The following is a 12,299-nucleotide window of genomic DNA, read 5'->3' on the forward strand; positions in this document are numbered from 1 at the left end:
TTATATTTTCCATAATAGAAGTCAAACGAGGTGTTCCATATCTAAGAGGATAAAGAGTAATATTATTATTTTCTTGCATTTGTTTTCTTATAAAATTTATTTATGAATTTCTTGTTGTCAACTTTATTTGACGTACCAATTCCCTTAACTGATTTCTTGGCTTACTTGCGTCATTTTTATCTACGAATTTCGAATATAATTTTTTAGTGATAGTAAACAAATGAGTTCTCTCTCTCTCTCTCTCTCTCTCTCTCTCTCTCTCTCTCATAAAGTAAACTGTATGTACAATCTATAATATGTCAAATCACAAGTTCGAATCCCCTTGCCAACGGTCGCTAGGTCGAGCTTGTCACACATGGTTAGCCTAGTGTGGTTTACATCTCTCGTATGGTTTGCAAGCTATTATACGAGAGTGTAGGTTTACCCAGTGCACCTATATGGTTGGCTGCGGGTTCCTGCATTATCAAAAAAAAAAAAAAAAAAAAAAAAAAAAAATATAATATGTCAAATCAAAGTGTATATATAAAGAGTTGGTAGGAATTAGGATAATTAAACCTGGCCGATCTCGAGCAATTGGAGGTCCTAGCTAGGCGAGGTTTAAGAGTTTGTAAAAAACCGGCATCGATTTGTATTGTATAATATGCACATTAATTTATTCTATTAGCCAAGATATTTTTATTAATAGTTAAGACTTTTGGGAAAATATGAATGAAATATTGACGAAGTTAAGGTAAATGAAAAGTTTATGGAGTTCAGTCTTTTTTGAAAATAGTATAAAAATATTATTGAACAAGTAAATATATGTAACCCTTGTTTAACTATAATAAAAAAAAATATAGTATATTTTAACTTGCCAAAACTCTATGAAGTTATTAAAAAATGCAAAGATTGCTTGAAAAAATTTTATAAAAATTTGATAGAAGAGCTCAATATCTAACTAATTATAACTGATATAGCTAAGACATTTCATTCACATCAAATGTTAGAATAGGTGTAAAAATTTACAATAAATACGTAATAATAAATACTTAAATTATGTAAAATAATATAGTTATGGTTTTTAAAATGTTTAACTATTTATAAAAATCGGGGACTCGAGGCGACCGCTTGTCTCGCCTATAGTCAAAATCGGCTCTAAATTAAACTTTTGGTCCTTATAGTATGCACTTTAAATTAATTTTAGGCATTATAACTATATTATTTTTACCACCATTTTAGTTCTTAAACAAGCCAACTTTGTTTGCTGTTTTTTCTCAGCCTAATGGCCGATCAACAATATAATACATATTTACAGTGTCCTTAGGGGGAGAAAAAGGCCCAACAATGAACAAAGCCCATGACCTGAACAAATGAGTGTCGGGGAAGGTATTTTCGACATTAACCCTCCAACGATCATGTTAGTCGGAGTATCTGGAATGATATGGATCGGAGAGAATATAGAGTCAATATGTGAATGAATGTATGGAGAAACCTTAACCTTCTCTTGTGCTACAAAACTGTATCAATGTGAGTTGTTGATGTTCGAAATGTGGATCGTATAATTCGAAAAAATACATTTTTTCAAGTGCTACATTCTAAAACATACTTTAGTAATATTATGTTTATGTGGAAAAATGACATTTATGGAGTTTTCATTGGTTTTTATCTTCCAACCGAACCATTACCGACCATACTTTTAGGCGGATAAACAATTTTTAACCGACCCATTGGATCGGGTCGAAAATTTCAACCAACCCATCTATAATGGGTCGGTTGATGGTTTCTAATATTATCAAAAGTTGGTTGATGATTGCACCAGGCATTACGCAGAATGTGGATATTTTTACTCCAAAATTTGATTTTTTTTTTATGTGAACTAGGTGGCGGGTATAAACCATCAACCGACCCATTCCGGAACCAAATATTCGGTTGCCAACCATCAACGAACCCACAAAGCTTGGGTCGGCAACGGTTTTCAAATTTGAGCAAAAATGATTTGACGGATGGATCGGTTTTTAGGCTGGTAATCAACCGTTCCAACCAAGTTCAAGCCCTATCCTTCCTATTTGAAGGAGAAAATTAACTAGGTGATGATGAAAGATTTAATTTTGGTGGTGGAAAGAAAATAACAAATTTGTACTAAAGAGTAGGGATGACCACGTGACACATTTGACGTGGATATTGCATCCACGACTCTAGTCCCATTTGATTACAAGACCCACGTCGCCTCGCCTCAGCGAGGAGTTCATATTTTCTCGAACCGACCCACTAAAAAACCTGCGAGATGAACTATTAGTGAAGAATTTTACCCTATTTAGAGAAACAAAATCAATAATTCTTTTATTTTCCTACCTAGGCCAAAGCGCAAGATTGGTGACTACATCTGGCGACGAAAACTGCCTTTTCGCGACGCTTTTTACGTCTTGCGACGCATAATTTTCGTCAATTAAGCTACAATCGTCGCCAAAGGCCATGTTGCAAAGCCATCAACGAAAAAACATTTGCGACGCCAAGTTTAGCGACGAATCACATAAATCGTTGCCAATTCCGTATTTTCTGAAAAAAAAATTGTTTTTTTATTACTCGCGACGGATCAACTATTTCATCGCAACTATTTTGTTGCACGTTGTATGCAACGAATATAAATAAAGTTGCAAACAATAGCTACTAAAATATATTTCGTCGTCAAACTTAGCGACATTTGAAATTTTTCTATCTCACGTTCTCTAAACATTTAGGCGACTAAACAATATTTTCGTCGCATGGTTCGAAACATTTTGGCGACAATTCTCAAGTATGATTAATTTGTAGTAAATGTTTTAGTTTTATATTTAATTTGCGACGACTTTTCATTAGTCGCAAATTTATTTATTTATTTTAATATTAATTTTATTTGTTTAATTATTTTAAATTAAAAAAATAAATCCGCTACTTTCAGCTGTCTTACAAAAAAAACTAAGCACTATTAAATTAAAAATATTAAAACCACGATTACGGATTAAATTTCAAGGTAGCACACAAACATCAATTAAAAAAATACATAAAAACTTGAAAGCATAAATGTATTATGTTGTTACAAACTTTAGTTTAAAATGCACACTAACTTCATCCGTTTTTTTATACTCCAATATCATTAGGATGAGTCGACGTTGAGGATTGTAATTCTTGTTCTCTAAAACGCTCGAGCAAGGTGTTCACAATATCTTGGGTTTTCTGCAATTGCTCTTGCAATCGATCTACTTTTTCGTCTTTAATTTGCATTTATTCTTGCATTGTTTATCGGGTTTCCAGCAATTTCTCTTCCAATCGATTCACTTTTTCGTCTTTCATTTGCATTTATTCTTGCATTGACTTCATTTGAATCTCCACTTCTGATGGTGTTGAAGAAAATCTCGACTTTTCGATCCTTGTGCTTGCACTTTTAATTCCAAGGCCCTTACTCTTTCCCAACATTTTTTCAATTGCAGCCAAGTTGGCTGTGCTTTCGACACTTCCATCGCGCATGGTCTCATCATAAACTCGCTCCAAATTAGCCTGAAAATGATTAAGTACACAAGTTTAGCCAAAATTTCAACAACATAACAACTAAATATGAGCATACCAAAAAAAAAAAAAATCTTTGCGTGTACACAATAACTTAACATATTCAAAATAAAAATATCCATATCCACACATCTCAACTCTGTAATTATTTAACATATCAAGCAATTAAACATGATAAACTAAAATATCCATGTAATAAACCACAACAACATTTCCATATTTATAGATTAAAACCGCAGCCATATCCATATATCCCAACTAAACATAAAAAATTAACATACTACCTATTGAAGAATTGCATTACACTTATCGAAATGAGAAGTTGTTCAAGAGTTGTTGTCCCGCTATACGGTTCTTTTGTCTCTCCTTCCTCACTAATATATGGTCCGATTTCCCTCAACACATCAATGCCCATATATGTTTTCTTATGCGTATCAAACACCGTAGGATTTTTACCAAACTTTTTAAACTAAAAAATAGATTATACTAAGTATGTATTATAAACTTAAATAAATTAAAATTAAAGATCAAGCCACTTACATCACTGTAGAACCAACTATTGATACTTGTTCGACCTCAATGGTGGTCTGTCGACACTTTCTTTCTCGAGTCCTTGCATTTAGTTGATTTGGACTGTGAAAAATATTGCACAAACTAATGCATAATATATGAAAATATGATAACTAAATTAAAAGCATAAAATGTACCTTCCCATCATCCCGGAGTAGAAATAGATTGAAACTGATCACATAGTTTCTCCCAAGTTTGAGCGTTAATCCCATTCGGACGATTTGTCTTAGCGGCTGCAAGGTTTGGCGCTTTATCAAAAACCGCCATCAATCTTTTAGTTTTTTCATCTTTCCAACGACAATTGGCAGTTTCATTGAACCATTTATTTATAGCCTCATTTTCAGGAAGTTTCCAAGTTCCCTAAAAGGCATACCAAAGATTCAATAATTAATTTGTAACAAAATAATTAAAATAAGTGAAATAAATAAAATAATTTGAACTTTGCCTTAAATTCTTTCCACAATCCCTCCCCACGACCCTCCGTACTTAGGCCATGAAATACACGAATCAAAATTGTCCCAATGTGTAGCCTCGTCACTAATTTCCACCGCCAACTTGTACCTCTTGGGTGCAACGAGAATAATCATACCGTCAAACTCCAAATCAATTAAATCGTTACCTGTAGACTCAGCACCTATAATAGGCTCAACATAAATATACTCCTCCCACATTGCTCGCCTGAGAAAGAAAATAAGATACACATATACAAAAATTAAGTGAAGACAATAATATACTATGACATACATGACATTATATGACAATAAAATATGGCATAATGATAACATTTATGTCACCAATGACCCTTTTGCTTTGATTGATCTAGTGAGATAGATTAAATATTCCCAATGTATCGATTGCTTGGTTGTATTTTATAGTGTGTGGATTATTTGTGGGTCCCACAAGCAAATCCCACAAGTCTTTGATTCCATTATGTCACCTCTAAGGTGAAATTGCCCAATCCCTTTCCTTTCTGCCCTGGCCCACCCAATTACTATAGTATTTGCCTTAACATCTTTTATGCGAAAAACCAAAAAAGCCCCGAGTAGTGGCCAAAATTTCACATCAACCACATAAATACATAATTTTCCCCATTCCAACTTTGGCAACCCTAGCTGGTGATTTTTCGGTGAAACATCTCGCGTCAATTGAATTTCTTCTCCACTCTTTTGTACTGTATCTATTTTTTATAGTCAATACATTGAACACATAAATCTTATTTTAAGTTGTGCGGTGTTTTTTTTCCGTATTTGTCAGTGGTGGCCGAAGATCGACTAAAGTTAAGGTGGAATTCTTGTTTTCCCAATTTGGAATCAGCCCAGGTTAGTGATGGATTCTCCAGTACATCCCAACTTTTTCGTGCTTTTACAATTTTGCTACAATATTGTAGTTGTTCGTGGGTGTCTGTTAATGATACTTTTTGTATTTTGGCTTCGCCTCTTAAGGTTCTTGAAACTGCCAGTGTGAAAAATTGATTGTTATGGTTAGTGTTAATTATTTGTTAGTGATTTTTCCGAAAATTATGTTCTTGTATTTTTTCCACAATTTTAAAACGAATGAATATCAACAATTTTCCATTTGTGAGTCATTATTCTTGCTGAATCCCTCTTGTTTCTGAATGTTTTTTTTGAAAAACAGCCTTGTCATTTGAATCGATGGATATTATCAGAAAAGAAGAGGTTACGGTTGTACTCAATCAAGTAATAGATGACATTATGCTTGATATAGTAACTTTTGTTCGATTTTATTTGTTTGTGAGGCGTCGTCGTCTTACCAGTTCAGCCCATGTTCCGAGATCATATAGTTTGATTGCTAAAGCACCATCTCAAATGAATAATTTGAATGACCTTCTGAGTTTTAATAATGTGACATGTCATGATAATCTTATAATGAAATTGGACACCTTTAAATGTTTTTGTTACCTTCTTGAACATCTTGGTGGTCTTCTTCCAACAAGAAATGTCCAAATACCCGAACAAGTAGCTATGTTCTTACAAATCATGGGTCATCATACAAAAAATGTTGTTGTCCGGTCTTCTTTTAAAATATTTGGGTTCACCGTTAGCAAACATTTCTAGGGTTTTAGAAGTTGTTCTTAAATTACACTATGTCCTCCTGGTTAACCCTCAACCTATAGATGAAAATTGTGATAATGAGAGGTGACACTTCTTTAAGGTACACTCAATTATTGGTGAATATTTTCCTTCAAATTATAAATTTTTTCATAATATAAGTTTTATAACATCAATGGCAATATTTTTCCCACGTGATTAGGGTTGTATCGGTGCACTAGATGACACTTATGTTGATGTATGAGTTTCCTTACTTGATAAACCAAGGTATAGGAATCGGAAGGGTGACATATCTGTTAATGTACTTGCTGTTTCTGATGTTAACCTCAATTTTGTATGTGTTGACGGCGTAGGAGGGATCTGCCGCGGATAGTAGAGTCCTTTGTGATGTTGTCACTATGGCTAACGGGCTAAGGGTGCCTAAGGGTAAGAACCTTAAAAATTCTTGTTTTAGAATCACAAATGAAATACTACGTAATAACAGTGTCATGTCAACCTATAGGTTACTACTATCTCGTTGATAACGGCTACACTAATGGGGAAGATTTTCTGTCACCTTACCATCTTAAAGACTACGCTGTAGGCACACTTGTACCTCAAGACTATCAATAATATTTCTACATGAAACATGCTAAAGCCCGTAACGTGATAGAGCGTGCATTTGGAATTTTAAAGTCTAAATTTGGTATTCTTCGGAGTGCCGCATATTACCAATGAAAGTTCAAAACCGCATTATAATTGCTTGTACTTTAATTCACAACTTTATAAGGACTACGGATGACTACGATCCCGTGGAGGCCCTTGTTCCTCAATTTGTGACAACCAATGAAAATACTTCAAACTGTGTCGAAGTCGTACGAAATGTCGAGTCATCCCAACAATGGACCGATTGGAGAGACAATCTCGCGCATAACATGTATAACGAGTGGGGTAGTAGTAATTAGTAAAACCAAATGCTATTTTGAACAGTTAATTGTTATGGTTTGGACTATTTTATGAATTGTAATTTTATTTAAATTTATTTTCTCATGACTTTGTAATGTTCAACTGTTTGTGTGTTATTTATTTTATTAAATGGTACTTATTTTTTTACGTGCTTTAAAAATGTGTGATTTTTTTCAATCGTATTAGTTATGGAGGGAACTAGGATGTCCCAAAGAAACTCCAATTTGAAAGAGAAATCGGGAAACACACGAAGGACTTGGACTTTGATAGAAGAACAAATGTTGATTTATGCTTTGACAGACATTGTTGCGCGTGGGTGGAAATGTGATAACGGGTTCAAAATAGGTTATCTTGCTACGCTAGAGGGTGAGATGTCTGTTTCGTTTTCCGGGACAAACTTGAAGGCTGAGCCCCACATCCATTCCAAAATTCATGTTTGGAAGAAAAATTACGGTTGGTTAAGTTCAATGATATCACGTAGTGGTATCTATGATTGATGTGCAAGATGATAAGGCCTGGAATGACTACGTCAATGTATTATGTTTTTATAAGTTATAAACAGTATGCATTTAATGACATTTGCTAACTTATAAAATACGTTAACATTTTTAGACCGACCCAGCTGCCCGTACTATGCGCTAGAAGGTATGGCCTTACTACAAGGACTGGCTTGTCATATTTGGCACAGACTGGGCCACTGGGGAGCATGCCGAGGCCTTCGTTGAAGCTGTTAATGACTTAATTGGTTCTTCAAAGGGAAAAGAACCGACAAGTGTTGGTGGTGGAAATGTTTGTTCAGGAGACGCATCGATTGATGGTGACAGTACTTCATTTGTGTCTACCGGAGGTGATAGTGCAACTAGCCTTAAAACCACTCGAAAAACAAAGTAGAAAAGGGCCCGCGTCGATGACGCAGACCTTCAATTGGTTGAGATGATGGTGAAGTTTTCGACAAAGCCGACGAAAAATTGGAGCACCTTGTGAAAAGGGTTGGTTTTGAGTTCGATGTGTCAGAATCGAGGAAAAAGGTTTTCGATGCCTTTAGCTCATTCGAATATTTGTCTGGCGATGACAAATTGCATGTGACGAAGGTCCTATGTGAAACGGCCAAGGACATGGACATCTTCTTCAGTGTCAACGACGAACACAAGGAGCTAATGGTGGCGATGATTTCGGACTTAGTTGGCGACGATAATAAAACGTCGCTAACCGTGATAAAATTAAACGTCGCTAGGAGATAAAATTCGTCGCGAATTTTCGTCGCCAGTCTTGCGTTTTGGCTCCGTACGGTTCAAATTTTTTGATGTACTAATTGTGAAATGCATTATTCCAACTATTTGTTTTTCATATACACCACCAGTAGAAAAAATAAACAAGGTAGATCAATAAAAATATGTAGGAGCAACAAAATAAGAGTAATAGATCAATGAACACACAATGGCCAAAATAAACTGCACTGTCATATTAATACAATTTGGAAAGACAAGTGCTTACAATCATTGACATATTTTTAATCCCAAAAAAATGACAAAACAACACACACACGAAACACTCTAGAATTATATAAATAATGCCGATTGGAAAATTAGATTTTATTTCATCAAACAGTCCTCTCATATCTCCGAGTTATTCGAACAAATTGAGGTAGTTGTCTTATCTTTTTTTAGATAAGTTCGATCGTTACCAGATTTTGGACTCGGAGTTGGGTAGGTCCGTATTCCGACAGCACCATAGTTGAAAGAGTTCGGGTCACTATAAATTGTTTTTGATGAACCCTCAGAGTAAGAGTAGTAATTCAAATAGTCGGAAATGTTAAATTCCTTACTCTTTTCCGAAGTAGACGAAATATTGACGACATAAATTATACCATTTTCAACTTGTGCAACAGGGCCTTGTGGGACAACCACCACATTTTCATCATTCGGTTCATCCTCGTTATCAGACGATAGTACAACAACGTCGGGGAAAGGTTGAGCATACACCACAATGTCTTGGAAAAAAACCCGACAACTCTTACCATTTTGATTCGCCGGATATACAGTATTGGTATGCAGAATACTTCTCCTACAACAATGGATATAAAAAAAAATTCCATTACACACATATTAAATATCGATGGTAATTATATATAGGTCTTGCTTACCTTCATTATGTAATCCTATATTACAGCGGCAGTAGTTACAATGTTGGTTTTTGGATTATAGTACACACCATCTAACTTCAATAATCGTTGAAAGTTTCCAAAACGATTACGAAGGAGGCCGAGTTTTTTTAGCAAGAAATCTTCGGAGAAAAACAGTCCGTGCTTCGTTGTGAACATGTCTTGTGCTAGGAACCAAGAGCCATATATTTTGTCGGGCCAAACAAAGCTACCAAGTTGCACTTCAACGACCATGAAGTCAATGAAAATATTTTCAATGTCTTCAACCCAATTTATTTGCATTAAGATCTCTCCCCTTTGAAATATTGGTTGTTTTTTCGGTGCCATAATATTTTGAAGACTTGAATAGCCAATGAACATTAGCACACACTTTATACATTTATTTCCTGTTTTTTTATTCATAAAATAATTCACATAATGTGCATTTATATTCTCAGCAATCAATACAAATGGGTTGGAAAATGTCTTTTCTTAAATTTTACATCAACCCTTTTTCCAAACAATAAATCCCAACTACTTAATTTATTCCAACAATTAAAAACATGCTGTCATTAATTATTGAAATTTCTTTGCTTAGCAAAAAGAATAAAGAATACGTACACTTGGCATTAATTCATGCATTGGGCGACAAGTTCTCGGCTGATGTGAAAATTAGGCAAATGCAGTCATGCGTGATCATATTTCATATTAAGAATGCCGCTCCAATAGACTTCACCGACAAGACAAGGTATTATGAAAATGAGCCACTAGTTATTGAAGACGGGGAAGACAATGAAGGATCAGAAAAGATGTGGGGGAAGCTGCTAAAATTAATGAAGGAAAAGAACTTGTGAATGGAAATATGGAAGGCATATCTGGTCATGAAGGAAAATAACCTGAAAATGGAAATATGAAAGACATATCTAGTCAAGCTGGGGAAGATGTTGGTCAAGTTGGGGAAGATGTGGTTGCTGAGTTGAAGGAGATGTAAAATTAGGTGGGGTCTACTATAATATATGCTAATGTGTTAAATATGTTTTTTTTTCTGTTATCCTACTATAGGATGTGTTTTTTTTTTTTTTTTTTTTTTTTTTTTTTTTTTTTTTTTTTTTTTTTAAGTTTGATGTGGTAATGGAGTATACCATTACAACTATTAGCCTAGGATGGCAAATTTTCTAATGTGAAATATCTAATTAGCCATCAAATTTGTGCCAGTTTCAAATCCAACATTTATCCTTTCTTTCTATTAAAAACGAATGAACAACATAAATTCAAACCATATTTATAACAGACACGGAGAACAGTCATATATACAATACATGCACCCTATTTTAAAAAAACTAAATTAATTGAATGTGTCCTCTGTTCCAATTCATTATAAATTATACTGTGATTTATAAGCTATCATAAACCACAAAAAACAACAATAGACACAAAACTCACTACACTAGTGTCATAGAACATAATATTTCCTAAAAAACAGATATTAAAGTTACGAAATACACAACACTACATACACATGTAATAAACAAATATCAACAAGTATCGCCTCCCTTATCGTAGGTAAGTAAGAGTGCTTACTTTTTGGAACCACTTTCTTCAATTGTGCATTTAATAGCTTCTATTTTACCAGTTGTAATTCAGATTCGAGTCTATTGATTATGTTCAACAAACCGGGAATAATTAGTTTTGATCGGTCACACATCGGAGGATCGTACCATCTGCATAGGTCACAACTTTGCACCTACAAAACGATCCACTTTTAAAAGTACCATCAATGAATTAAAATACCAAATCAGACTACCACCAATATGAACAACAACTTCATTTGAATTATAATAGTTATATGTCAAAAGATCCCCAATATAGTGAGATCTGCAATTTCGTAAACAAAACAAGTACCCATTTGAAACCCTAATACTTTGCAACCCCAAAATACAAAAAATGAACCACAACAACAAAAATTCATAATACTTACACCTCTTCGAGGACACGAGATAAATCGACGCCCAGGATTTTTATCTGACCAACAAGTTTGCAAACCCAACTTCAAATTGCAACCACAAAATCCAAAATCGTTCGGGGTAAAGATGTCTTCACGGAATGTTTTGTGAGATGCGCTTCCACCGACGCCGTTGCTGGACCCAGAGCTCATTCCAAATATATTAGGTAGGAGTACAAACGATTGAGAAAAAAATGATAGAAATCGACCGACTTCGTGAAGGGTAGAGAAATTGAATTTTTATTTTTATGTCATGAAAATATTATAATGAAATTTATTATTATTCTTATAAAAAGGTGCTTTTTAGAATATTTGTCAATAATCATATCATCTCACACAAAACAAACGTGTGAGTAATTTATCAACACAAATATACTCAAAAAAGAAAAAACAAACAAACAAGAGGATAGCAAAATTACATAATCATCTCCACCACAAATATATCTAATCTATACTAACATACTAATCCTTCCCACAAAAGCAATAGAACCGTAAAAGAAGTAGATTATAAATATGGCAAATAAAATGATAACATTTAAAGAAGTAGATCACAATCCAAACAAGCTAACAATACTTCAAAAAATATTTGATCAATAAATAGAATTAGTCACTCTTCAATATAATCTATAGTATTAATGTCATTGTTTATAGAAAGTATCTCATAATATTCATCTTCAACTGCATTGAGATCATCAGGAGACAAAGCAAAGTTATCTCTTGGTTTAATAACAATAGTAACCATCCATGGCCTACATGGCCATTCCTGAGATTTTCGGGGACCTTAGTGATATTTTAAGACGGTTGAAAAATGGGGCCCTTCTAAATTTTACATTAAAACTCATTGATTTTGAAAAATGATGATAAACTCTATGTTAAGTCGTTTTTTGTAAGGTATATAACCAGAGGCAAATGCTATATATTTGTGAAATGGTACCGTCATAGTTTCTTAAGGTTCAGGGGTGGCGCCCCCTGAATTTTTTAAGGATAATTTTGATCAGTAGCACTAAAACAAGTGAATACATATAAAAATAAACAACTAATGCATTATAAA

The 12,299-nt window shown here is 34.1% G+C and overlaps 1 long non-coding RNA gene across 1 annotated transcript; it reads left to right on the forward strand.

Moving 5' to 3' along the window:
* The first annotated feature begins 6,512 nt into the window (after positions 1 to 6,512).
* Positions 6,513 to 7,236, forward strand: LOC148768435 (uncharacterized). Its single transcript, XR_016032839.1, has 2 exons — positions 6,513 to 6,587; positions 6,664 to 7,236. It is a non-coding gene; the product is annotated as an uncharacterized LOC148768435 (long non-coding RNA).
* The last annotated feature ends 5,063 nt before the right edge of the window (positions 7,237 to 12,299 follow it).

Source organism: Erythranthe guttata, chromosome 8, assembly GCF_056151865.1.
Source record: "Erythranthe guttata isolate IM_541 chromosome 8, IM_541, whole genome shotgun sequence".
NCBI classification, from domain to species: Eukaryota; Viridiplantae; Streptophyta; class Magnoliopsida; order Lamiales; family Phrymaceae; genus Erythranthe; species Erythranthe guttata.